At 39.9% G+C, this 26054-nt stretch overlaps 1 protein-coding gene and 1 pseudogene across 1 annotated transcript in view; one reads left to right on the top strand and one right to left on the bottom strand.

Moving 5' to 3' along the window:
* Nucleotides 1-26054, bottom strand: part of MYO3B (myosin IIIB) — a 376680-nt gene that overhangs the window by 35984 nt on the left and 314642 nt on the right. The gene's annotated exons all lie outside the window — the stretch shown is intronic.
* On the top strand, nt 16943-17374 carry LOC132013333 (large ribosomal subunit protein uL15-like; annotated as a pseudogene).

Here is a 26054-nt window from a genome sequence, read left to right as displayed (position 1 = left end):
TCTCCTCTAAGATCCTTTTTAACTCTAAAGCTGTATGATTCCAGGCTTTGTTGAAAATCTGTGGGAAAATTTGTCAAAAAAGAAAAAAAAGTCTTTTGTCCTGCTCTGCTTCCCTCTCTCTTCCCACACTAGACCTGCCAACTCATGACTGTTAGCCATCCCTTGCATCACCGACCTCTGTTGTCATTAACCTCACGTTTTCATAGAAAATCTCTTTTGTCCACTGAAATGTGAAAAGGTGTGGTTTACAACCCAACACCTCTTTGATTTTTTATTTTTGATCTCAGAGAATGGGGTTTGAACTCATTTAGCATCATCATGGGAAATAACAGAGGCCCTATGTACCTTTAACAGAGAGACCCAAGAGTTTTAGGCCTTCTGGGAATGAGATTAGCATTTCTGAAGGTCTAAAATTGCAGGCACATATTGACACTATTCAAGCTCTTAAATCCACAGGAATCCGCTGGTGCTCCAAGGAGAGCAATCAAAAACCTAAATTAAATAATTGTATCAATAGATTTCACTCAGGAAAGAAAAAATTATCATGCCTGAGGCTATTGGGAAAAAGTAAAAGTTCTAAGCAGGGAGGGAGAAATAATAAAGCATCCAAAGGCCCAGTTTGATGCTGTTCACACTTTTTACTGTTAAGAGCAAAGGTGGTAATATGACCTTTTTCCTCCACCAGCCTGTTGTAGCAGGAATCTGCGGCCTCTGAATACTGAGACACATTCTCTCCAGGGCACCCTGGCAAAGTCAAAAGTCTTGAGGGACTGTGAGTGTGAAGAGAAAGTCTTGAGGGACTGTGAGTGTGACGAGAGCGGTTTGGCCAAGGGTTTTCCCCAGCACCATCCTGGTCCTAAAGGAAAGAATCCACTTGGAATACTACAGCCCATATTCCAGAATATTCTAAATTTGGTATCAAAAGTGTAATACCCCGTCCACCCTCCCTGCCTGGGTTTAAAAGAGAGCAGCAGACTTTTTTTTTTTTTTTTTAATCCCCTCCTTTTTTCTTTCACCCTTTAAGCTAGATTTTCTTAGCTCCATGACCTGTCCTTCATGGAGGAAAATGTACAGATAAAGAAAAAAAGTCCTCTTAAATGATTGGATTTTGCTGATTAAGAGAGTTCAGAGCCCCCCCCCCCCCCAAAAAAAAGAGTACATTACTTCTGGTAATAGAAATGGAAATGTTTGGAACAAAGTTTAAAGAAAGTAGCTTTAGCTGCTGTATGGACAGAAGAAGAGCGTTCGGTTGGTTGTGGTCTGCTTTGTGCCTGTCTCTCTCAATACAAGTAGCTTCAAAATGAAATAATGTGGGGTTCTGGGCATAATGAAAAATTTCATTTGATGCAAAACAAAATGCAGAAAACTATTTCCAGTTGTTTCCAAACAGCTTGGGTAACAACTCTTATACTCAAAAGAGAAAAATTAAGATGGAACTTTTGAGGAAAAAACCTGAATTTTGAATCTTTGTCCTTTTATTCATAAGAAACATTCATTCTTCTCCTATTCATTTTGGCTGTTTTCAAAGAAAGTAACTCTATAAAGATTTTGTTCTGGACGGGAACGTCCTATTTCATATGTATATGCACATATAAATATATGCAAAAGGAAATAATGTATTATACACACAAACACAGATATGTGTATATACACCTTTTGCCTCTGGTTTAATTTGGACAGTGATTGTGATAGAATATTAACTACAGAAAGTGAAAGATTTGAGTCATATTTTGACCAAGCTAATAAAGACATAAATCCTTTAAGTTTCTGTGTTTGGGAGTAGTTGTTTCTTTCCATTACCTGTGAAAGTGTGAATTCAACAAAACCACTTTAAAGACCCATGTCATGCACTGTTGTTTCGCAAAGGTAGTTACAAAATGCTATCTAAATGTGTTCTATTACTGTTAGTTGACATTACTTTTGTACATCACAAAGTGTACCTACAGCTAACATGCTGACATTCAGCTTGTTTGGCACTGACCAGACTTGGCAAGACAGAGAACCAATATGCTGATTCATTTTAAAAAATCCAAATTGAGTTCCAAAACTTTTACTTAAGTGATGCTTACACAAACTGTTAAATATTTGGATAATCAAGTGTCAGAGTGGCAGTTCCTGGAAGAATCATGTTCCACGAAGTTAAAGCATCTCATTTAAAAAAAAAGATTATTATTATTATTGTTATTATTTAAGATTTTATTTTTAAGTAATCTCTACACCCAACGTGGGGCTCAAACTCACAACCTGAGATCAAGAGTCACACACTCTACCCACTAAGCCAGCCCGGCATCCCCTGAAGTATCTGATTTTGACATAAAAATTAATTTCAAAAATTTTAGATTTAGTTTAAATCAAATTTAGATTTGATTCAGGGTCATAAGTAATTAAATTTTATGAGAACACAGCAGTATCTCTGGTGCCTGACAAAGTCTTCAGGGCAACTGAGACCAAAATTTCCACCATGTGACCTTTATTCAGGGGCAGCTCTGCTTTTAAATTAAGAACTTTTCCTCTTACAGAAAATGGAAAATAATGAGCAATTTCTTTGGGTCACATATCTCTATTGCCAGAAAAATAAAAGACATCAAATTTTTCAGTAACATACATAACAGGCACCATTTTTGCTTTTATGTAAAGTATCAATTCCACATGTAATTGCTGAATATTTTCTAAATTAAGAGCCCATGTGGTGAGCGGGTGCACACAAAGAGATAATCAGAAAAATCTCGGCATTAAAATATAGTCTCCAAGTAAAAACACATAAATCACTTTGGTGAGGCCCAGTCTGCTGTGAAAAGTACTGCTCTCAGCCCATTTTTTCAGTTGGGTCTAGTGCAGAGGAACTGAAAATCGACTGGGCCCAAGAACCTTAGGTCATGAACTAAAGGGAACATAACAAATGGCTGCATACCAGAAAGTCAAAGGCCAAAGACATGCAGAGATCTATAAGTGGGTTATAACAGAAGAAGACCTCTTTTTATTTTCTAGTTTTCATTCCACTGCTTAGTAAAGTTTGGATCCCTTGGGTCTGTTTTACTGCCTACAAATGGTACCCCTAATGCTGGCTGGTCATCTCACAAATGTCACAAGGAGGTAAGCCTGTGAGCCTGGCTGTACCAATGTACAGTGTTCGCTCCTGGGAAACCATGGAAGGGTATGCAAGGGAGAGCGGTTCTGTCAGAGTCAAGACTCAAATGCTGGGAGGTGGTACGGATGAGCAGACTGTTCATACTGGCTGCTCCTTCCTGTCCCGAGCTCTCCAGAGGTGAGCCAGGTATAAGAACAGATACTTTTTGCTCCTCCATAAAAGAAAGACATGCTCAAGTGATTCCTGAAAGCCCTCTTGGCTGTTCACCTGGGATATATTATTCAGGCTCACAGAAACATTTGCAACCCGAGGACATGCTGGAATGTACGTGTAAGACTTACTTATTATCAGACTTCTCTGTGCACATCCCTAGAGCTATAATTTTCAGCCTTGGCTGCACAATAGAGTCATCTGGAGAAATCTGAAACAATTCCAATGACCAGCCACACCCAGAACAATTCTATCAGAATCTCAGGAGGTGGGGCCCAGGCAGGTGGACATTTTTTCAAGTTTCCCTGGCAATTCCGATGTGCAGCCAAGGTTGAGAAGTACTGTATTAGAGGAGGAACAGTCAGGGGCATGGGTCTGCGAAGGGTGGAAGTGTTCTCAGGCTGACTTGCTGAAAGCATCCCAGATTGCCAGGGTAACTACCTAATGTCTACTGAAAACTGATTTCAGTTTTCCTCCTAAGGGTCAGAATCAAAGGCAGACAGCCTAAAAATAACTCATCAAGCAGCCTGTTTGGCTGATGGCAATGCTGGAAATTCTAAGTTGCCTTTTAACTTCAGCTTATTGCCTTTTCCCTTTGAAATCCTTTAACTATTAAGAATCAAGTTACAGATCAATAAAAGGTCTTGTTAACCATGTTAACAAGTGTGAAAGGTCCAAATCAACACCCAGTCCCTGAGTAGGCCCCGGTACTTATGTACCCCTTTACCTAAAATTCAAGAGACTTAAAGGGGAAAAGACAGCAAAGATAGCTGAAGAGAACTGTATTTGCTTAAAGGAATGACAAGTGATACATTTTCCACACTAATTTATATCTGCCCTTCGTCTCCACAGGCTCAATTAATAAAAGCTATGCATAAATCATAGGAGAGATCATTAAATCAACCAGTTCATAGTGCTGACTAATTGGTAAATAAATACTTCATGAAAATGGTTGATGGGTGTACAGAGTCCGAGAAAAAACAAACCAGAAAAAAAAAAAAGCTTCATCTCTAGCTCTGATAGAGTTGTCCACACCTCCTCCACTTCAATTTTGTAATTTTTTCATGTTTTATGAGGGAGATATACCATAAAAATAGAACTCCACAGGGAGACCACGTCCTAGATGAGAAGTTTAAAATCAAATTTAAAAACCTAGTTTCATTTCGTTTGTCAGCTGCCTGGTGGCAGGCACAGAAGACACCCTAAATCTGGGTGCTGCCACCTTTTAAGTACTAGTCCAGTTGTGTGCTGTTGTGTGACCGTGACTGTAGGTGGAGGACAAGGAGGGAAGACGGGCCCATATTAGACTACGCTGAATATAAAACAGGTGCCTCCGAAGTCAGCTTGCTTTTTGAGGTTTAATTTTTTCAAACTCTATTGCTCTCTATAAAAAATAACACCTTTAGAGAGAAATTTTTCCCTCCTCACCATGAGACCCGAGTGTAAGGTTAGGTGGTACTGTTTGCCAGCTGTGGGACTTTGGGTCTTATAAAGATGTTTTCTTATTTAAGACATAATGTGGAAAAACATTATATGCCCAGGTGAGGGCATAGAGTAAAATCCTCATGAAATAGCGGTTACTGTTTTTGTCATTTACTATGTGTAGATAAGCCTAGTAATGATCTTCACTTTCCCAGAGAGCAAAGCAACTCTTCAAAAATGGATTTCTCAAGCAAAGACCTGGATTCAGGGGTGAACAGAGCCCATGATTCTAAATTGAAGATTCAGAAAAGGGATGTTCCAAGCTTGACCTATCGTTGCCGTTTCTCACAGAGACCCTGAATGAGGCCAGTGGAATGGTGAAGGCAAACTCAGAAGTGATGTGACGGTCCCAGGGCCGTGAGGGAGAAGAGTCTGCAAGAAAGGAGCAGACGGCTCACTGAGGGTCGCTGCTGCATGACCACAGGTGAGGCCGAGACCTCTCTGGACTCGATGGGGACCAGAGGTGGAATGAGACCATCCCTACTCTCAAGAATCTGTCAGTCTGGTAGGGGACACAAGGGTTAGTCACCCACACAGATAAGCTTAAACACTGAAATGGGAGCCCATCCGCATTCTGTTCGGGCTCTGCAGTGTGCAGTCTTGGGGGAGGGCCTGGCTCCCAATCCTCTGGCAGGGGCTAGTTCTGCAGCCACGGAGAGGGGTCTTGTGCCCTCACCAAGTGCTGACTTTTATACCCTCCGAAGCAAGCTGCTGCTGAAAAGGGTCTGTCCACCTCCAGCGAGCAAGCTCAGGAAGGGATCCTATGGGAGCACGAAAGAGAACGTCCTACTGTGTCTCTCCCCTGGGCCCCGAGAGAGAACAACATCAACTGTTTTTCTTGACAGAAGGTTTAAATATTGAAGGCCTATTGCAGGGTACTCACTGCACTTTTCTGGGGGACCTAGAGGTCACACCTCCTGCTGGATTTTTTTTTTTAATATATATTTTTTAAAGATTTTACTTATTTGACAGACTGAGATCACAAGTAGGCAGAGAGGCAGGCAGAGAGATAGGAGGAAGCAGGCTCCCCGCTGAGCAGAGAGCCCGATGCGGGGCTCGATCCCAGGATCCTGGGATCATGACCTGAGCCGAAGGCAGAGGCTTTAACCCACTGAGCCACCCAGGCGCCCCTGGATTTTTATTTCTTATAGAAAAAGATGAGGAGGAAGAAAAGAGGAGAAGAACAAAACAGGGGCAAAATGAGAGAAGGGGAATTGTGAGGAAAGGCGAAACACAAAGGGAAACTCTAGAGTTGTCACTGGGCACCTGTAGGTAGTCGGGCACTCCGGCTGGGCTCCACCCTGGCATGGGTCAGAGCAGGCCAAACGAGGGATGTGTGGCTGAGCACAGTGACCCCCGGCTGTGGCCAAAGGACTGGAGAAAAGGGCAGTGAGGTTGTCTTCCTTTAAAAACAATGTTCTTCAAAGGCTTGACTCCATCCCGCACACAGTTGTCTTAAAGCCTATAGTGTTCTGTTTTTCGAAGAAAGCAAGCAGTAGATAATATACCAAACTTCACATCCTCACCCTCAACTTTTCCCAAACTGCTTCTCCGAGTGACATCAAACCCCAGTAGCTCCCTTCCTGTCCCTTTGCTTACTGGCAATCTTCCAGACCTACTGTTAGTGTCCGTGAACCTGATCACAGTCCTCGAACTCCACAAAGTTATGTTGTGTGAAACAGCCTTTGCCCCTATGAAGATTTTTTTTTTCTTCCTGAAAAGTGGGTAAAAGGTAACAGTCTGCTTTAATGACCATCTGCCTAAGCCTGGGGTATCTCTTAGATTAGTTTAATATGAGCCTCGATTCTTTGGGTTGTTTTTACTTGTTATAAGGACACATGTTGGTTGGCTCCTTTCCACTGCATATATGTATTTTTATAGCTTTGTTAAAATTGTCACAAAAGATCTTGCCTGAAAAGATAGTTCATTTACATATACTGCCACCATCAAAAGTACAATGTTATTATTATACATAAAGTATTAGCTTTTGTAATGAATCAGATAGAGGTTAAGTTGCTTCACTAAAAGTGTGATGGTTGAGCAAGATCCAAATTTGCAGAGAAGGCTGCAGCCAGTCACAGAGCCAAATGATAGTTTGGCACAGCTTTAGCACCCCTGCCCACCCCCACCCCCCATAATCAGCCCCCGCATCCCTTCCACAACCATCTTAGTAGATACACAATCTTCATAGAAGCAGTGGGCCTACAACGTAACACAGCTCTCTAACCACCCTGCAGTCTCTACCGTCTGCCCATGTGGGGATTCTGGAGCCCCAATGGCTATAGCTATTTGAGAAACAGTGCTTGGAATTGTCCGTTTACCAAGGAGATATACAGAGAAAAGGAAATCTAACTGACCTTCATATTTAATCTTTTAACAAAAATTAATACCTACCAGCAAGCAAGGAGCCCTATTAAGGGGTCACAGAAAATGCCTGTAGTGTAAGATCCCAAGTCCTTAGTCTGATTTCAAGCCCGTCCCTTGTCTATCCCTCACATTAATGGTACATTATGTACCAGGTGCACTGGACTTTTCCCAGTCCTTCCAGTTTCTTCTTTATTCTCTCTCTCTCTTTTTTCCCTCTGTGCTTCTGCATCATTCCCTCTGCCTGAAACACAGTTCCTGCTATACTGCATGAGCCCAATTTCTACTCCTCCTTTAAGCCTCAGTTGAGTTTTAGCCTTCCTAGGATAGTCTTCTATGTTCCTTTGCTATATGCTACCATTGAATCCTGGACTTTTCCTTTCACGTTTATAATTTTTAAATATCTTTCTTCCTTTCTGTAAATTTCATGAGGGCAGGGACTACCTTTGTCTTGTTTATAACTATGTCCCATTAGCCTAATACTACATGCCTAGCACATTAATAGTTGCTTCCTGTTTACTGAGTTATTTAAATAAATAGAATGATCCCTGCCTACAAGTGCTCCTATGATAGGAAAGGTGAAAAAAATTAGATAAGTGCCAGAGTGTATGTAAGTACCAAAAATTAAATCCGGACAGCAATAACTAAGAAAAAAACCCTCCAAACCAAGACTTGCCAATTTATGGTTTTTCCAATATGGAGCAATATCCTATGGATCGGCTCTACTGTTGCAGATATTTATCTACTGTTTATGAGAATGCCTAAAAAAGAACTCAGTCTCTGAGCTGAATCTTATTCTCCTATAGAGCTCAAATTTACATATTTTCTTTTCCCCAAGGACAAGGGTTCAAGTTTGACTTCGCTTTCCCCGCATAGGCAAGTTGTATGGAGTTTAATGACTAATAATGAGATGAATACATGTGCTCTGGCGCCCAAAAGCATCACAGTGAGAGAGCTCTTGGCAGCTCTGTCAAGCAGGGCTCTGCTTAAAAACCTCTGCAAAATATTTGCTTAAGTCGTTGATTCCACAGAACTGTGCTAAGCTCCAAGGAGAAACGATACAACTGTAGCTCATGCTAGTAGGCATTAGCAAGTAAAACTTAGTAGTCTATATAAAATACACTATGAGCAAGTAGAATTCCAAGATTTCACGAATTTCGGATTTAAAAAGTCTATTAACGTACAATACCAACATACCACACTAATTAGAAAGTTAAAGTAGACTAAACTAGGGGCACCTGGGTGGCTCAGTCGGTCAGATCACCACCCGAGGATCCTGGGATGGAGCCCCACAGAGGGCTCCTTGCTCAGTGGAGAGTCTGCTTCTCCCTCTGCCTCTGCCCCTTCCCTGGCTTTGCTCTCTCTCTCTCTCAAATAAATAAGTAAATAAAATCTTTAATTAAAATAAAGTAGACTATACTATAGGCTCTAAAGTAGAACTTCACTTAAGTAGATACAGAAATAGCTTTCAATGAAATGTAACACTCAAGTATTATCAAACTATGAATAGAAAATAATGTACTTAACTTCATCAAATATATTAAACATTTACAGCAAAAATCACACTCAGTGGTGAAACCTTAGAGGCCTTCTAAAGTCAAGAACTAGGCAGTCATGCTCATTAACTCTGCTTATATCCAATGTGGTACTGAAGTTCCTACACATTGTTATTAGGCAAGGAAAAAGGAGGGTATAATCAGAAATGAAGAGATAACATTTTCTTATTTGTTACAGTATGATGGATACACAGGAAAACTGAGATAATCCACAGACTACTGAAACTAGTAAGAGTTTAGCAAGATGATGTTCAAAATCAGCATAAAAAAATCAATAGTGTTTTCCATATCCCAGTAATGGCCAATTCAAAATATAAGTTTTAAAAAATCCCATTTATAATAGCAACAGAAAATAGAAGTGTGGTAGCTTGCCTCTACAAGGGGCTCGAGGGTCTCTGCCCTCACTTTCCTGGAATTCTGTTTAGTCAATAGGATACCACAGAAGTAATAGTCTGTGATCTCCAGCCTTGGGTCACATAAGATATTTAGCTTCAACCTATCTCTCAAGACTCCTGAAAAGTGGAAATGGGAAGCAGAAGGAGTCAGTGTCAGAGAGATGGCACTGTGGGAAGGACTTAGTCTGGCAACTGTGAGTTTCGAAGATGGAGGAATGGGGCCATGAGCCAAGGAATTCAGAAACCATCCAGAAGCTAGAAAAAACCCAGAAAACATATACTCCCTAGGAGTGCAGGGAGTGCAGCCTCTGCCTGGAGTACAGCCTAGCCAACACCTTGATTTTAGCCCAGCAGGGTCCGTTTTGGACCTCTGACCTCAAGAGCTGTAGGATAATAAATTTATGTTGTTTTAAGCTACCAAATTGGCAGTAATTTGTTATGAGAGCAATAGGAAAGGAATATGATCTACCTTACAAATCACTGAGGAAGTGATGTACTATTCAACAAATGTGGCTGTCCCAACTAGTTATCCATATACAAAGAAAGGAAACTAGATCCCTCTCTCATGTCATATGTAAAGATAAACCTGAGGTAGGGTGAGTACCTAACGTGTAAAAAAGAAAGTATTAAAATAAAAATAAAATGTTTAATATCTTTATGAGCTTGGGGAGAGAATTCTTAAGGGACAGAAAAAAGCACGAGCTATAAAGAAAAGAAACTGATAAAACTACGTTAAAATTAAATTAATCTGTTCAATAAAAGTTACTATATATAAATACAGAAGACAGGACACAGACCAAGAGAATATATCTGCAGTGCATCTAACTCATAAAAATTAATATCCACAGTATAGAAATAATTGTGATAAATCAACGAAAGAAAGACAACCCAAAAGAAAAATGGACAAAGGGCAGGTTTTTTAGGCAATTCATAAGAAGAAATTCTAATGTTCATTAACATACGAGAAAGTGCTTATCTTTATTATTAGTTTGAAACAAGCAAAGAAAGGGATACATTGTGTGTTTCTGACTGGAAAAAAATTTTTAAAATCTGAAAATCCTATGGGTTGGTGAGGGTATGGAGAAAAGGAAGGCTCACAGTCTTCTGGTATGAGTACAAATTTGTATTTTAGTTTTGAAGAGCAATTTGGCAATATTCTGAACTATAGAAGATGCATATTTTGTGTGACTCAGTGATTTGTTTCTAGAGAAAGAGATAACCCAGGAAACATATGCTTATGCTTGTACATAAGGAGACCTACACATCTGTCACAGTGTCATCTGTAATACTGAAACTCATGAACAACCTATATGTCATGGATAAATAATGGAAACATTTAAAGGGAAAAATAGGGGCGCCTGGGTGGCTCAGTGGGTTAAGCCTCTGCCTTTGGCTCAAGCCATGATCTCAGGGTCCTGGGATCCAGCCCCACATTGGGCTCTCTGCTCAGCAGGGAGCCTGCTTCCCCCTCTCTCTCTGCCTGCCTCTCTACAGACTTGTGATTGCAATCTCTCTGTCAAATAAATAAAATCTTAAAAAAAAAACTAAAAAAAGGGAAAAATAAACTTGCAGAATGATAAATATATTCTGTATTTACATAAAACTTAAAAACACATATTATTTATGTGTAAATAAATGTAAATGTAAACTTTGTTGGGGCCTGAAGCTTAAATAATTGTGTGTCTTTAGAAAAAGAATGTAAAATTATAAATGTAAACTCGATCTAATATTAATTTTGAGTATTAATTTTGAATAAGAAAAAAAATCACAACTATAAATCTTTAAAAGCTGACAAATACAAGAAAAATAAAAAAAATCAATGTAACGTTATTAACTATAGGACGCCTCTTTATAATACCATTCTCTTTGGCTCCAATTTTTTAATACTTTTTTTTTTTAAATGTAACAAGATAATTCTATCTTTTCCTTAGCATGGCTGGTCAACAAATTTAAGAAAAGAGATAGCTTAGCAAAGATTCTTTGAACATCACAATTCTGTCACTTCTGTTCTTCCGGGATAGCAGAGTGAAATGAATTCTCTAGGCAGGCAGGGCTTCCAGAGCAGCCTGGATCACGGCCCCTCAGCCAGAAGCAGATACTTCCCTCAGGGTTGAATATGATGAGGGCAGAGCATCTCGGGCTGCTGGGAGTTGTGAGACTGTGGAGGTAGTCCTGGCAGCCCCAGAGTCATGCATTCCAGGGATGGGTGTTACTCCTGACTTCCAGTCCCTTGTTGGGGCTGCTTCTGTGACAATGGCCCTGACAACTTCTGGGCCTTGGGAGGAAGCAATGGCAATGCCCCCGCTGTGCTCAAACAACTTGAAAAGGTCTTGTCCGAAAAGTGTATTGTTTGTAAATTACAAATCTTTAAATCTGGTGATGCTGATTCTCCAGTTCTTTGCTGGTCATAGTTTCTCCATCTTACTACACAACCAAGAAGTGTATCTTATTGCCTTTATACGAATAACTTCTATAGTGATAAGCTCTATAAATATGCTGAGTAATTGCATTCAAACCATAAACTTTTAGTTTGCCCGGGATTTATGGACTCATTAGGATATGAATTTCATAAAAACAATAACTTGTTCCTTATACTATATAGAATTTCTGCAACGAGGTCATTTTTCTAAGAAAATGCTAAACTCTTTGGAGCCTACTACTAAAGATCCAAGCCTTCAGTAAGCTGTCTGGGCCTCCTTCAGTAATGCCACCACCAGCGGGCAACAGCACAATTCCTGGGGGGTGGAGGGGGGCTGTTTACTGAGACCATAACATCTACTCTTTACAGCAAGATTTACAAGTGAACACGGTGAATATTTTCAGTTACTTCAGATAAATGAGGCAATTTGTGGATAATGCAGTGAATATATTAACAGCTTAGGATATTTAATACATTTTTAACAAAGTATAAATTACACAAAATGCACATTTTAGCAGTAATTAACAGTGTTCACTGTATTTACCTCTGGATGCTTTTGAAATCCTTTAACAGAAAATGTTCATTAAGTTTCCAATACCTCCTCACAGGGAACTACTTTCGATATTACTTATTTAAAACACAACTACTTCACAGCAGCTCAGGAGAGGGTGAAATTTCAAATGCAGAACAGCTGTTCTGTTTTAAAGTCCAGACCAGACCTTAAAACTGTGCTTTAGTAAAATCGAGCTAATTAAAATTAATCTGCTTGGTCACCCCTTGTGTCCACGCATGGCTCCTCCCCCCAAACAACCCATGTTTGGTCTCTAGGCATTACAGTCCCAAGAGGGCATCGTGACCTTGGGTGTATGAGAATCTACATTTCCTCAGGCTGACAGCTTGGCTGTGCTCTGGGGAGGCTGTATACTCCTCCTACTTCTTCCTAATGAACCCTTGATAATACCTCAGACAGGTATTGTTCATATTTAGGTTTTTAGAGAGTGTTTGGGCATAATATTAAATTTATGTCAGAAGTATTAAACAGGAAAAACACACGTGCATATGTTCACACGTGTGCACACACACACTTTCACATACCCTGCAGTTGTAGAACAATTTGCAGTTAAAGCAAAGTCTTTCCTCTTCACATTTAATATTTGGAAATGCTTGAGGTTTAAGGAAAACATTTTCATTAAGCGTTTGATGTTGTGGAGGAGCTCCGGGCGGTGGAAGACTGCTTTGGTTCACATTTCAGGAGCTCCTCAGGAATTGGGAAGAAGAGCTAATGAAATGTTTCCCTGTTTAAAGTCACGTGCAAGAAAATGAATCTTCTAAAATGTAAGATATTCCATTTAAAAGTGCACAGTAATATTAAACACTACCCCAAAGCCATGAAACTCTGAGGGGAATAGAGACCTCTCTCCTCTGAGGAACTCGTGTACTTGTAATCTTCAACCCAATACCAATAAAGGGGGCTGCTGAGTCAGATTACTAGAATTTATTCATGAATCAGAGACTGAAGACTCTGAGCTTTCATGTGTGAGCTAGCAATATTAAAATGAAAACGAAAAGATTTTTAGTCCTTTGATACTAACCAGTTAGGCCATCTCTGGCTATCTATCGACCTACACATTCAACCAGCATTTACTGACTGCTATCAGGATACAGGTGTTAGAAGAGGATCCCCTGACATACCTACACGAACCAGTCACAGACTTTGCCCTCCAGGAGATTAAAGTTTGAGATAAAAATATATTTTCAAGGTAGCAATAAATGAGAGATAATGGGTCTACTCTGGAATTTTTTATTACCTTCTAAATAATTAAAACAGTTTTATATAGAATTTTTGCTCTTGTCCCCACAACTTCGAGTTTTCCTGGTTCAAAGGTCTATGTATCCAAGAAAGGCATGCTTCTACCAGGGCATGCCACAATGGTCCCACTGAATCAGAAGATGAGACCGCCCACTGCCTGGCATTCTGGACTCCTTATGCCACTGCACCATCAGGCAAAGAAAGAGACTACTCCGCGGGATGGACTGATCCTGATGATCAGGGAATTGCAGCTACACAATGAAGGGAAATGGGATTCTCTCTGGAACCCAGGATATTTTGGGGGTACCTCTCACTACTTCCAGGTCTAACAGTAAAAGTTCATGGCAAAAAACAGTAAGTAGAAATATGAAGAACCCCTGAAAATTCAGACCCCTCAGGAATGAAGCGTGGGCTACCTTGCCAGGTAAAGAATCTCAACAAGGTGAGATCTTGACTGAGGAATGTTAGAGTAAGAAATAAAGAAATGATAAGCATCTACCATCTGTTAATGAGCATTTCATTTACAGTAACAAGGATGACAGCAGCTATACACATTTCCTTCTTGCTTTTCTTGGTTCCTGTCATCATCACCACAGTGAGAGATTTTCACCCTGGCAGTGAGGGTTGGTTCCAACAGTTGCAGTTGGCTCCATTTTGCCATTTCTCCTGCTACCAGCAGCAGCCTCACTGCATTCCCTCAGACACCAGCACCAGCTGGACATGACCCTGCTCAGAGGTCTAGGTTTCAGCTCCATGAGGCTCCTCCTCTAAGCCCAAGTTCTCATAGTCACAACATCTTCTCTTTGCTCCTGAAGCTTTAAGAGTGGTAGACTTAACTTTTTTTTTTTTTTTTTTTTTTTTTTTTTTTTAATCTCTGGGATACTGCAGTGTCCCTCTTTGGCCTTTTCAGTTCTTTAATGTTGGTTGACAACTGAAGAGTTGTTAAGTTCCATTAAAATAATTGTTGTGTCGACATTCTTGCCATTTGCGATGATGTGGATGGAACTAGAGGGTATCATGCTTAGTGAAATAAGTCAAGCGGAGAAAGACAACTAACTATCATATGATCTCCCTGATATGAGGAAGTGGAGATGCAACATGGGAGGGTTAAGGGAGTAGGAGAAGAATAAATGAAACAAGATGGGATTGGGAGGGAGATAAACCATAAGTAACTCTTAATCTCACAAAACAAACTGAGAGTTGCTGGGGGGAGGGGGGTTGGGCGAAGGGGGGTGGGGTTATGGACATTGGGAAGGGTATGTGCTATGGTGAGTGCTGTGAAGTGTGTAAACCTGGCGATTCACAGACCTGTACCCCTGGGGATAAAAATATATTATATGTTTATAAAAAATATAAAAAATAAAAAAAATCATTAAAAAAAAAAAACAGTGTAAAAAAAAAATAATTGGTGTGGTTCCTGTCTCCTGACTGGTCCATGACAGATATAATGAACACTGTTGTATCTTCCAAGTCTACTCCACACCTTCCAAAATGCACAGCAGTCATCATTTGGGAGGCACTGAGCCCACTCCCGGATCCAGGGATGGGCCCTAATAGGTCTACATCAGGGTAACACCATTCCCTTCCTTACCATAAATGGTGCATAGAACCCAGGCACCAACCACTCTTCTGGATTGGTGAAGGGTAGTCTGGTCAAATTCTGGGCCATGATTTTGTTTAAATGTAAAGACAACAACTGCTGCCAGCCTTTTTGCCATCTTAAGAGGAACCAAACTGAGGATAAAGTTTATCTATGTAGGATGGTAGAGTTAAGGGAATTGCAAGGAACAGAGCCTGAGGTCCTGACCAAGTTATACCTCATGTACTCAGGACATTTCAGTTAAGTGAGCCAATAAATCCTCTTTATTGTTTCAGCTAGTTTGAGTTAGGTGTGTGATTACTTGCCAGCAAAAGCCTTACAATGAAGTCATCTTGTAATTAAAAATATGTGTGATCATAAAGGACAATGCAGTCTTCTTTAAAATGCAGTTTAATATATGTGTATTAGCCCCTCACAGGTATATAACCAGTATAAGTGAATATGGTAAAATATAAAGAATGGTTAAATCCTTGACCTTTGTTTGACTTCAGCTAGAATTGTACTTTATAACCTGTCTCCCCTCTACACCCTAAAAAACCATAAACCTTTACTTGAATAGGAAAAAATTTTCTAAATTTGTTCTTTTGGTTGTAAAGGCATAGGAACCTGTTTGTTTTTTAATTTTGGGGTTGCTATTTCTAATATCCTAAGGATATGAATTTAGAGCCATTAGAACACATACAGGTCTAAATTAATCATAACCTAGAAGTGACTTAACTTCCATCAGCTTTGCCTTCAGCTCTTTATGTTAGCATATTGGTAGGCCAGTAGGAGGAAAAGACCCGAGGACAGTTTATTGCTATTTTTAGAAACCCAAGATCTTGAAACTCTATCAGGACCTCCCTCTACCCTCCTTCTTTGGTGAAACATTGTGAAAGCCTTAGCCTCTCGCCTTTGACTCTTTAGCAAGAAACAAAGATGCATAATAAAAATGGCCTCTTACATTTGCATAGTGTTTGAGTTTTCAAAATATTTCATATAGATAATTTAATTTGGATACCCAGCTCTCTGGGAAGTGGACAGGGGAGTTACTGCCACTCTGCTGACACTGAGAACCAGAGCTGTGACTGACTTCTCCTTCTGCCCCCTGCCAGCCTAGCAAAGTGACCTCCATATAATTCCAGGTGATCAAGAAATGTTGGCTAGTGAGTGAAAATGAAAGACAAGAGAGTTTCAGCTCAGCTTTTTTCCATAAAACATTCCTGGGATTGTAGAGTGAGGAGGTAGAACTAGGACCAGAACCCAGGACCTCCGGCTCTAGTTTTCTGCCCTTTTTCTAGATAAGGCTGTAGTCAGAGAGTAGGCCAACTACAAGAAGAAGGTCTAAAGACCTGGAAGGAACCTAGGGCAGCAGAGAAGCTCCTGTGGAGAGGGGTTGGTCAGGGACATGTTCTCACAGACGAGGGCTCACAGTTATCCACCCCACCAAACCTTCGTAAATTGACTCTTCTTTCATAACTACACGAATGTTTCCTCTTGTAGCTAAATTGTTCTACATATGGGGTGCTTTTATAAAAGGGCACCAAGCTTCTGGTGTTTTCACATATTAGCCTACAGAATTGATTGTGGCTATTTTTAAAAAAGGAACCACAAAGGAACGAAGGGTACACACAAAATAAAATGATTTGGAGATTAAAACCAACCAACCAACCCACAAACCCACCTGCCCACTGATCTTGCCTACATCCAATGGTGCCTATGGAGGAAGTCAAAAGAACAGTGTACAAGGAGTCTGGAAGCATGGGGTCAGCTGGGATTCTCACACTGATTGCCTTGCATCTAGAGCAAGCTGTTAAGTTTTTGGAATCTTCACTTCCTTTTGTGAATTAAAGGGTTGAACTATTTGTAGATCTCTAAAGATCTTTCTAGCCACGAGAGTATAGGAGTCAATGGGCATAGTAGAGAGGGGTTTTCTATTCAAACCTTGCCCTTATCACTTACTATTTGTTAAACCTGGACAAATTCTTTCTTTTCTTTCTTTTAAAAAATAATGTGGCTCTTTTGTCTGGGCTGCCAACATGCCGTGTAGACAGAGGAAGACCAGGAAACTCCATGATTACATGAGCCATAGCATCATTGGCTCGGGGAATGCTGGTGGCTTGCATCTCACAGAATCAGCTTTGACACATACTTCCCAAGTTACTTGGGAAAAGTTGGTACAAGGCATTACCACTTTAACAGGAACAAGAGCTTCTGCCCAACTGTCAACCTTCATAAACTATGAGCCTTGGTCTGTGAGTAGACATGGGCAAACGCTGCCAAAAACAAGCCTGAAGCTTGCTCCCATCATTGCTGTGGTGTGACTGGGCTACTAAAAAGTTTTGGGGAAGGGAAAGCTCCCCAAACAGCCTGAAATGGTGAAGGCCAAATTCTTCAGGAGAAAGCTGAAGAAAAGATTAGTGTATATATGTGTGTGTGTGTTGTGGGGGGACTGTGTCCTGGTAGCATGAAGCCAGATGCAGAGAGGTTCATGAAATGATAATAAGTGTTTAAAAAATTATGTATATTCTTTGCTTCCTATTAATTAAAGTGTTATATATGCATTATAGAAAGTGTAGAGGGACACCTGGGCCCCTGGGTGGCTCAGTCGGTTAAGCATTCAACTCTTGATTTTGGCTCAGGTTGTGATCTCAGGGTTGTGAGATCAAGACCCATGTCAGGCTCTGTGCTGGGCATGGAGCCTGCTTAAGATTCTCTTTCTCCCTCACCCTCTGTTCCTCTGTCCCCTCTAAAAAAAAAGAAAAGAAAAAGGAAAATGTAGAACACATAAATAATAATAATTAATAATATTAAGGTAGAAAATAAGGACCTCTTACAATTTTGTTACTCAGAGGTAACTGACTATTTTAAGTCATTAAAATAGAAAAGTTATTTCTTTCCATAACATAAACTGTAACAACCCTTGGGCCAAACCTGTTGTTTTTGTATGGCTCATGAGCTAAGAATGGTTTTCACATTTTTAAAAGGCTGAAAAAATTCAAAAGAATAATAATACTTTGTGGCTCATGAAAATTATGTGAAATTAAAATTTCAGTGTCCCTAAATAAAGTTTTATTGGAACACAGCCATGATTATTTGACTATGTACTGTCTATGTGGTTTTTACTCTATAACAGCAGAGCTAAGCAGGAGACCCTGTGACCCACAAAGTCTAAAATATTTACTATCTGGTTCTTTATAGAACTGCTGGCTTCTGATACAGATAAAATAAATATAAATATATAGGTGTATAGAAATACATATGAAAAATTATACCAAATATCTTACATTCTATTTTTTTCTTTTAACATTTAAAAACAAACACTTACTAGTAACTGTAAACAGTTGTTGTAAACATGGTTTTAACAGCTCCCTAATATATCATGTAAGAGGTACTATAATTAAAACTCTTCTTTTGTTGGACACTTGGTTTATTAAAAATTTTCACTTAAAATTGCCACAAACATCCTTAAGCATAAACATGTGACCATATCTCTGAATAGTTCCTAAAATTAGCTTCCTAAAAGTGAGATGACTAGCATAAAGTATACAAACAGTTGTACAGATAATCTAAAAATGTACTGTGTAAACACCCATTACTCTAGGTGACCGAAAGTGCTTCTTTTCTTTTTCTTTTTCTTTTTTTTTTTAAGATTTTTATTTGTTTATTTGACAGATCACAAGTAGGCAGAGAGGCAGGCAGAGAGAGAAAGAAAGGAGGAGGCAGGCTCCCTGCTGAGCAGAGAGCCCAATGCTCGATCCCAGGACCCTGGGATCATGACCTGAGTCAAAGGCAGAGGCTTTAACCAGTGAGCCACCCAGGTGCCCAAAAGTGCTTATTTTCTTGTACCTTTCTTAGTAAGCATCATTAAAGCAGAGGGGGGCTGGGAGGAGAGGGAGAGAAGAAGATTAAGATTAAGATCAAAATTGATATTAGGTCCAGGGTCATGTGCCTCTATGAGCGTATTTTCACTTCACTGAAATGGGGGTAAGAGTTCTAGGAACTAAAAGTTTTTCTTTGAGGAAAAAAGATGTAAGGGCACTTTGTAAACTGTTAAAGCACAATAATTGTCTCATAACTATTATCATGAGTCTATGAAAGCTATATATACACGAACCAGCCAGTTGTTCACCCTGAGGGGAAAAAACCCAACTCACCATAACTGTCCTTTTTACAAAAGAATCAGGTCTTAACTTTACAAAGACTATTTCATCCCTGTGTTACATTCTTAAAATTAGATCCATGTGTTTCTTTTAATTAGTACTTGATATAGTATTAATATTCTTATTTATCTTCTGCATGCCATATGGATTAAATTCTCATTACCTTTGATCTTAATACTTTTAAAATATGTAAATCAGCAGACACCGTCTTTAAAGCAGTGTTTGCATCACTGTCTATTATTGCCTTGGGCAAAAGGAAAATATCTGCATTGAAAATCCCCAAATTGTGTTGAAATCCTAAAAAACGTATATTACACTGGTCAATCTCAATAAATTAGATAATGGCCAACTAAAAATGAAGCCAATTACAATTAAGTATTGCTTAAACCTGACAAAGGTTAATGTGAGCCCACCATGCGTGCATATCATCAAGGTGGTTACATTTCAGAACAAAACTAGTTCAAGGCTTTATAATTTACTGAACTTCAGCAAACAGAACACAAGAAAGCTTTTCTGTTTAACAGATATATGCATGCTATCCGAAGTGCTTTTGTATTCCGGAAGTCTTTTTATTTGTTTTGAGCTATAGTGAGTCATATCCCTTTCTTGGTCATTAGTTTCTCCCACCATAAAATGGGGTGAAAGACATATTCCCCTCTAAGCATTAACAAGAAATAATTATAAGGCAGTTATTGAACACATTTTAAAGAACTCTAAACTTAACTTGGACTATAGTTACTAAATTAGCTCAAGAAAAAAATGGAGAGGGGAAAGGACAACTATCGCTGATTGACGGAAATTAATCTTAAACAGGACCATTTATATACCTACTGACAGGCACACTTAGTCACCCAGATGTGTTTTCCCTTTTCTTAAAATATATTGTGAAAAATATATTAGCATTATTTTCTCACCTCCTGACTTGAAATACTTTTCTAGCTTATGCTAGCACAAGCATTCCCTCCCCTTAGAACGTATTCAATTAATGATACAAAATACTTTTAGGAGAATTTTGTGTCAAAGGTTTATAAGCTGTATGCCACTAAATGTCAGAAATTATTCCTACTTATTTACAAGGTTAATTGCTTTTTTTTTCAGCTGTTCATTTTACTTTAAAAAATAAACAGATTCCCAGACTCATAATGGAAGTGATAGCCTTCTTGGACTATGGAAGGCTTATGTTCTTGAGCCCAGGTGTAGCTCTTTCTGGAAGAATGCAATCATGTATTCACTTTGAATTAATCACTTCAGTTGCCACTCTATAGTTTCTGTACTTTGACAGGTTCCTGCATCCCACCAGTTACTAGATAATGCAGTTTCACAATTCAGGCAAACTTTGCCCAGTATAACTTAGTCTATGTATGTAAAGTATTTCCTAGAAGCAGTCCAATGTCCAGGATAACAGCTATCTTCTACTGAGAGTGGCTCTGATTTAGAGAGTTTACAATCTAGCTTAGAAAATATAAAGCTTCCACTTGAGCCATATCCCTGACTAGGACGACACATAGAGACCAACTGTGCAAGGCACAGCTGGGATATCAAATATGAAAGACCGGAAATTATATGGCAAATTACTAAGGGATAAAAGGGCCAGGAATATCTAAAGGAAAACTAGACGTGACATGAATTATTTCTTGTAATAGACTGGCCTAGAAAAATGAGAACCAGGCATAGATTCACAACACATATTACATTGTTTGTTTCTTCAATTAAGCCATATGTTTCTAGATATTTGTGTTTGTTGAAATTCTTTCAAGAAGTGCATTACCCAGCGGAGCCTGGGTGGCTCAGTCTGTGAAGCACTGACTCTTGATTTCAGCTCAGGTCGTTATATCAGGATTTGGGAATTCAGCCCCCTCATCGGACTCCCCACTCAGAGGGGGTCTGCTTCTCTCCTCCTCCCTCTCCCTCTGCACCTCCCCCGGCTCGCGTTCATGCTCTCTCTTGCTCGCTCAAATACATAAATAAATCTTTTTTTTTTTTTTTTTTTAAAGCAAGTGCATCACCCAGTGGAAAATCTGCCATGTTGTCCAGAGGAGCTTATGTGTGAGAAGGTGTCAATCTTGGCCATGAGGGCAGGACCTGTGCTGCTGGTGGGAAGAGGAAATGCCAACCTGACCAGCACTGTTTGATTTCCGTACCAAAAAAACGACCCTTATTTTCACACTTCTCTCTCTAGCATCATTTTATCATAATCTACAGCTGCCTTTGAGACTCAGTGCCTTAAAGAAATTGCTGAAAAGGCACCACTTTTCTATAATGTGTTCAGGAAGAGCACAATCCAGAAACAAAGGCATTTCATTCCAGACCCTTCCCTCTCCTAGTCCCACTGTACATCAGTCACCAGGCCTTGCACGCTCCACTTTTTTCCCCGCTGGGAGAATCATTCCATCTATCTCACTGCTTTAATTCACACCTTAACAACTCTCGTCTGGACCACAGCGACGGCCTCTCTCCTAGTCTCATGTCTGGTTTTGCCCCATCCTGTCTATCTTCCACATGGTAGCCAGAGGCAATTTTCTAAACGAGCATGTCAGTCTTTGCATAGTATCTTCGATGTTTCCCCATAGCTTTCAGAACAAAGATGGCATTCTTCAGTTCAGCACACATGGCCTTTCCTGATCTAATACCTAACTTACCTTTCCGGCTCATCTCCAACTGTTCCTTCGAGCTCAGTCTCCGCTCCAGTACAACAACTCCATCTGCTCGCCCTGTAAGAACCAGTTCAGGCTCATCTACTTCTGACCTCTTCCCTAACTTCCAAGTCTATGTGAAATGCCCTAACACTGGGCTCCGATTTCATTCTGTGTATAATAACATAATAAGAATTATCCCACATGAAAGCAGGTACAATCATATTCATCTTTCTTCTTCTGTGGCCTGGATCACAGATGACAAATGTATATTCAAGAAATGAACAAGCCTTTTATTTGTTCTAGCTCAAAAACATCTCCACCAACATCTCTAGTTCCTTCAGAAAGTCCACATTGCTAGGTGAAAGCCAGCTAACTAGTCTGATAAATGAACTCTATCTAAGTGTTACCTGTCTTGAGAAACACAAGGTAGTTTTAACAGCAGGCTTTTAAGGAGGTAATTCTAAGTCAGTAAGGGAGATGTTACTGGGAAGCCTTTCAGGATGACGGGATAAACATTTATGTCAAAAGGACTGCCTTTCAACTAGCAGCACATTATGGAAAAAGCAATAGGTTTACAGATAAGGGTAAGGGAACCGCAAATTCCCCCCTATCATTTACAGGTGGGTTGCTGGGTGCTGCTAATTTGTAGAATAAATATTTATACTGATATCTATGTAACATTTGAGAGCTGTAGAGATCTGCAAAACAATTAAGAAAAATTGCAAATAAAGAATCCAAAATCTAAGCGAGAATAAAATATCAGTGATTGTCTCTTTAAGGACAAATAACCAGATTGGTCACTTGCTGAATAAAATCAGCATAGTCAGCCATACAATGATTAAGAAAAACTACCCCAAAGCAGGGTTAGGGTCTCCTATAGACCAAAAGTTTTTGTCCCTCAGCTCCCAAACTTTGTATGTTGAAATTGTAATCCCCAGTGTGATGATATTTGGAGATGGACCTTTGGGAGGTGATTAGGAATGGGATTAGTAGCCTTAGAAAAGAGATGCAGGAGAGCTTCCTTACCACTTCTGCCATGTGAGATCACAGCAGAAGGACCTTTGTCTGTGCACCAGGAAACAGGCCCTTACCAGACATTGAATGTGCCGGCACCTTGATCATGGACTTCTCAGCCTCCAGAACTGTTAGAAATAAATGTTTGTTGTTTAAGCCATGCAGTCTGTGGTATTTTTGTCATAGCAGCCCAAATGACCTAAGATATATCTCACGACCTTGATTAGAATAAAATACTTCTGCCAGGGAAGAGAACAGAGCATGGTGGCCCAGAGCCCAGCTTGGCAGTGAGAAAAGTCTGTGTGGAATTTCGGCTCTGACACTTTCTGGCTATGTGAGTGTGGACAAGGCACTTAACCTTTAGAAACAGGAGTTTCTGGGCGCCTGGGTTTCTCAGTTGGTTAAGTGACTGCCTTCAGCTCAGGTCATGATCTCAGAGTCCTGGGATCGAGTCCTGCATCAGGCTCCCTGCTCAGTGGGAGGCCTGCTTCTCCCTCTCTCTGCCTGCCACTCTGTCTACTTACGCTCTCTGTCAAATAAATTAAAAGAAAAAAAAAATCTTTAAAAAAAAAAAAAAAACGACCAAAGAAACAGGAGTTTCCTTATCTGTAAAATGGGGGCATCTGGTTATTTTGTTCACAAAGATCTAATATAAAAAAGATTAATTTTATCTCTAGTAAAATATGGTTTTCTCGCATAAGAGAAGAAGCTAGATAAAAATACCAACAAACCAACTCAACTTCAACCCTTCAAACTGATAGATACTTTTCCTTTAAACAACACAGCTCCTATTACAGCAGCTGGGAGAAGTTTGTTCTCTTTACAAATGGGAAAACGCTTTGTCTTTACCTGAGATCACATATGAGGTCTAAATCTGATTCTCCAACATTTGAAACAATAGTTGTGTAGCTCAGTAGATTAATTTTGGCTCTTGCCCCACAATCATACCAGCGTCTGAGTCTCCTTAATCCTCTTCCAGGTTAGTTAAATTAGGCTTAGGTGGATAAAGCATTTAGTAAACACTCTCATGTTCAAATAATCCACATCTCCCTATAATGAGGACACTGTTAAAAGAACCACATCTTGCAGGAAACAACAACAACAACAACAACAACAAAACAACTGGCAAAGTCACCTGAATTCTAGGATTTAGGAAATAAAAGCAAACATTTCCACAGCTCCCAGTTTTCTATGGATCACCGTTCAAAACTTAAATCTTGAGAAGATAATCGGTTTTACAGAGTCTTTCTTTCATAAGGTCCTGGGAAGGAAATGACTCTTTGGCTTATGGGTTAACACACAATTCAAGTCCAGCTTCATGGATTCTGTTGCAAAATCCTTCAGTGGCTGGCTCTTGATGTAATGTGTTGATGTAAGGGGGTAACTTATTATACGACTGTTCTAACTCCAGATACCACACTAGTGTGAAGAGAAAAACATATTTGAATATTACTGGAAACTGCATTCCACCCCCCACCCCGGGGGAGGGGGTGATGCAAAAGTGAAACACTGACTTTAGCTCACTCTTGGAAAGATGGGTGAAGAGCCATTAGGAAAAGCTGAATACAGACAAAAAGAAAGCAATATACAGAGAAGAGGAAAGAAACCTAGCACTCCACTGTTTCCTGCAATAATATTCAGGCCCCAAGTCATCCAAAAGTGAGGCATAATGATTAACAGACAAAAAAGGTAACATTCACAATTTTATGTATTTCTAGTATTGTAAGATTTTGTTTCTCTTTTTTTTTTTGTTGTTGTTTTTTTTTCTCTCCTCCCATTTGTCGTCCCCAAGGTTAAAAGGGAAAAATGAAAGAGAGGATGTCTAAAAATATCTTTGGATATTAAACACCAACTTATATAATAGGACACATATGTCACTGAATTCATTTTTGTAGACCGTGTCCCTGGACATCCAACCTTTCAAAGAAATAGTTGGCTTCCTCAGCTCTAGTATCATGGCTAGATTCCTGCTATAGCAACTGCCCTCTCGAATCTAAAAATGTAAATATTTAAATCAACGATCCATAGAATTTCATGGCCTCCTTTTATGCCTTACCCCTAATATTCAAGATCCAGCTGAAACCACTGTTGAAAGTCTCTGTAATTTCACAAATGAAGGTATTTTAGGGACAAAAGCCCATACCTCTGCAAATATGGAGAAGCAAACTATAGAAGACAAACCTGGAAGCTGGACATTTCAAAGAGCTATGGTTCTCATCTCTTTTTCTGAGCAAAAGAAGATCCAAACAAAGTCACACAACAGCTAAACCAATGCCATCTGTGTGGAAACCATATTTTAAACATAAACAAAATCAAACGCTCCATATGCCTTCACTCTCGAACATTTGCTAGAACATTTCTGAGTATTTATTGTTAGAAAGTCAGTATGGTCAAGCAAAGGAAGCAAAAAAGCCCTTTGGGAAGTCCTTGGCTTTCCTGCACTGGCCTGCCCTCACTCTCTGCCCCGTTATCACCACACACCCTGTGCATTTTACCTGGGGATGCTACACTACCCTCTTTCTGCCTCTGTGTATTTATTACCCAAATAATTTAACATGCTTCTTTTTTTTAGAATTCAGGGATTTTACAAAGTATATTCGTAAAGCAGGTTTTTTAGCCTTTGCCATATCACGACACACATAGCAAGTCAGACTATCTGTACAGCACAGCCTGACCGACAGGGGCACCCCGAAGGCCCAGTCCCGCCTGACTGCTGCAATATCTTGGTAGGACCACAATTTATCCAGGGCCCAGCAGAACGCCAGAGTGCCTCACTTGAAGATCTGCTGTAAAATGTATTTGTTTCCAGGAAACATTAATGCTACTACTTCTTTAAAAAGTTGCTTATGGAATATGAAATTTTAAATTTTTTTTCTATTTATTTGACAGACGGAGATCACAAGCAGGCCAACAGGCAAGCTGAGAGAGAGGAAGGGAAGCAGGTTCCCCGCTGAGCAGAGAGAGAGAGCACAGAGGGAGAAGTAGACTCAGAGAGCCTGACATGGGACTTGATCCCAGGACCCTGGGTTCATGACCCGAGCTGAAAGCAGAGGCTTTAACCCGCTGAGCCACCCAGGCGCCCCTGAAATTTTAATTTAAAGGCACATAAAAATGTATGCAACTCTTCATCCCATTTCTAAATCTCATCAAGTTTTTTACAACTTGGCTGTGTGAAGACTGCTTAAGGCCCCATTTCCAAACACCTGAAGTTGTTTCTGTTCCCTATAAGAAACAATGAAAGGTGGCTTTTCTACAGTGGCATTCTGTTTGTGACTCTGGCTGTGTGTTATTTTTTTCACTGAGCTTTCTGCCTGGAGACCTTTCAGCATGAGAGTGGA

The sequence above is a fragment of the Mustela nigripes genome, chromosome 3, assembly GCF_022355385.1.
Source record: "Mustela nigripes isolate SB6536 chromosome 3, MUSNIG.SB6536, whole genome shotgun sequence".
NCBI lineage: Eukaryota > Metazoa > Chordata > Mammalia > Carnivora > Mustelidae > Mustela > Mustela nigripes.
Note: the sequence above shows the minus strand (reverse complement) of the source record. Positions and strands in the feature narration are given on the sequence as shown.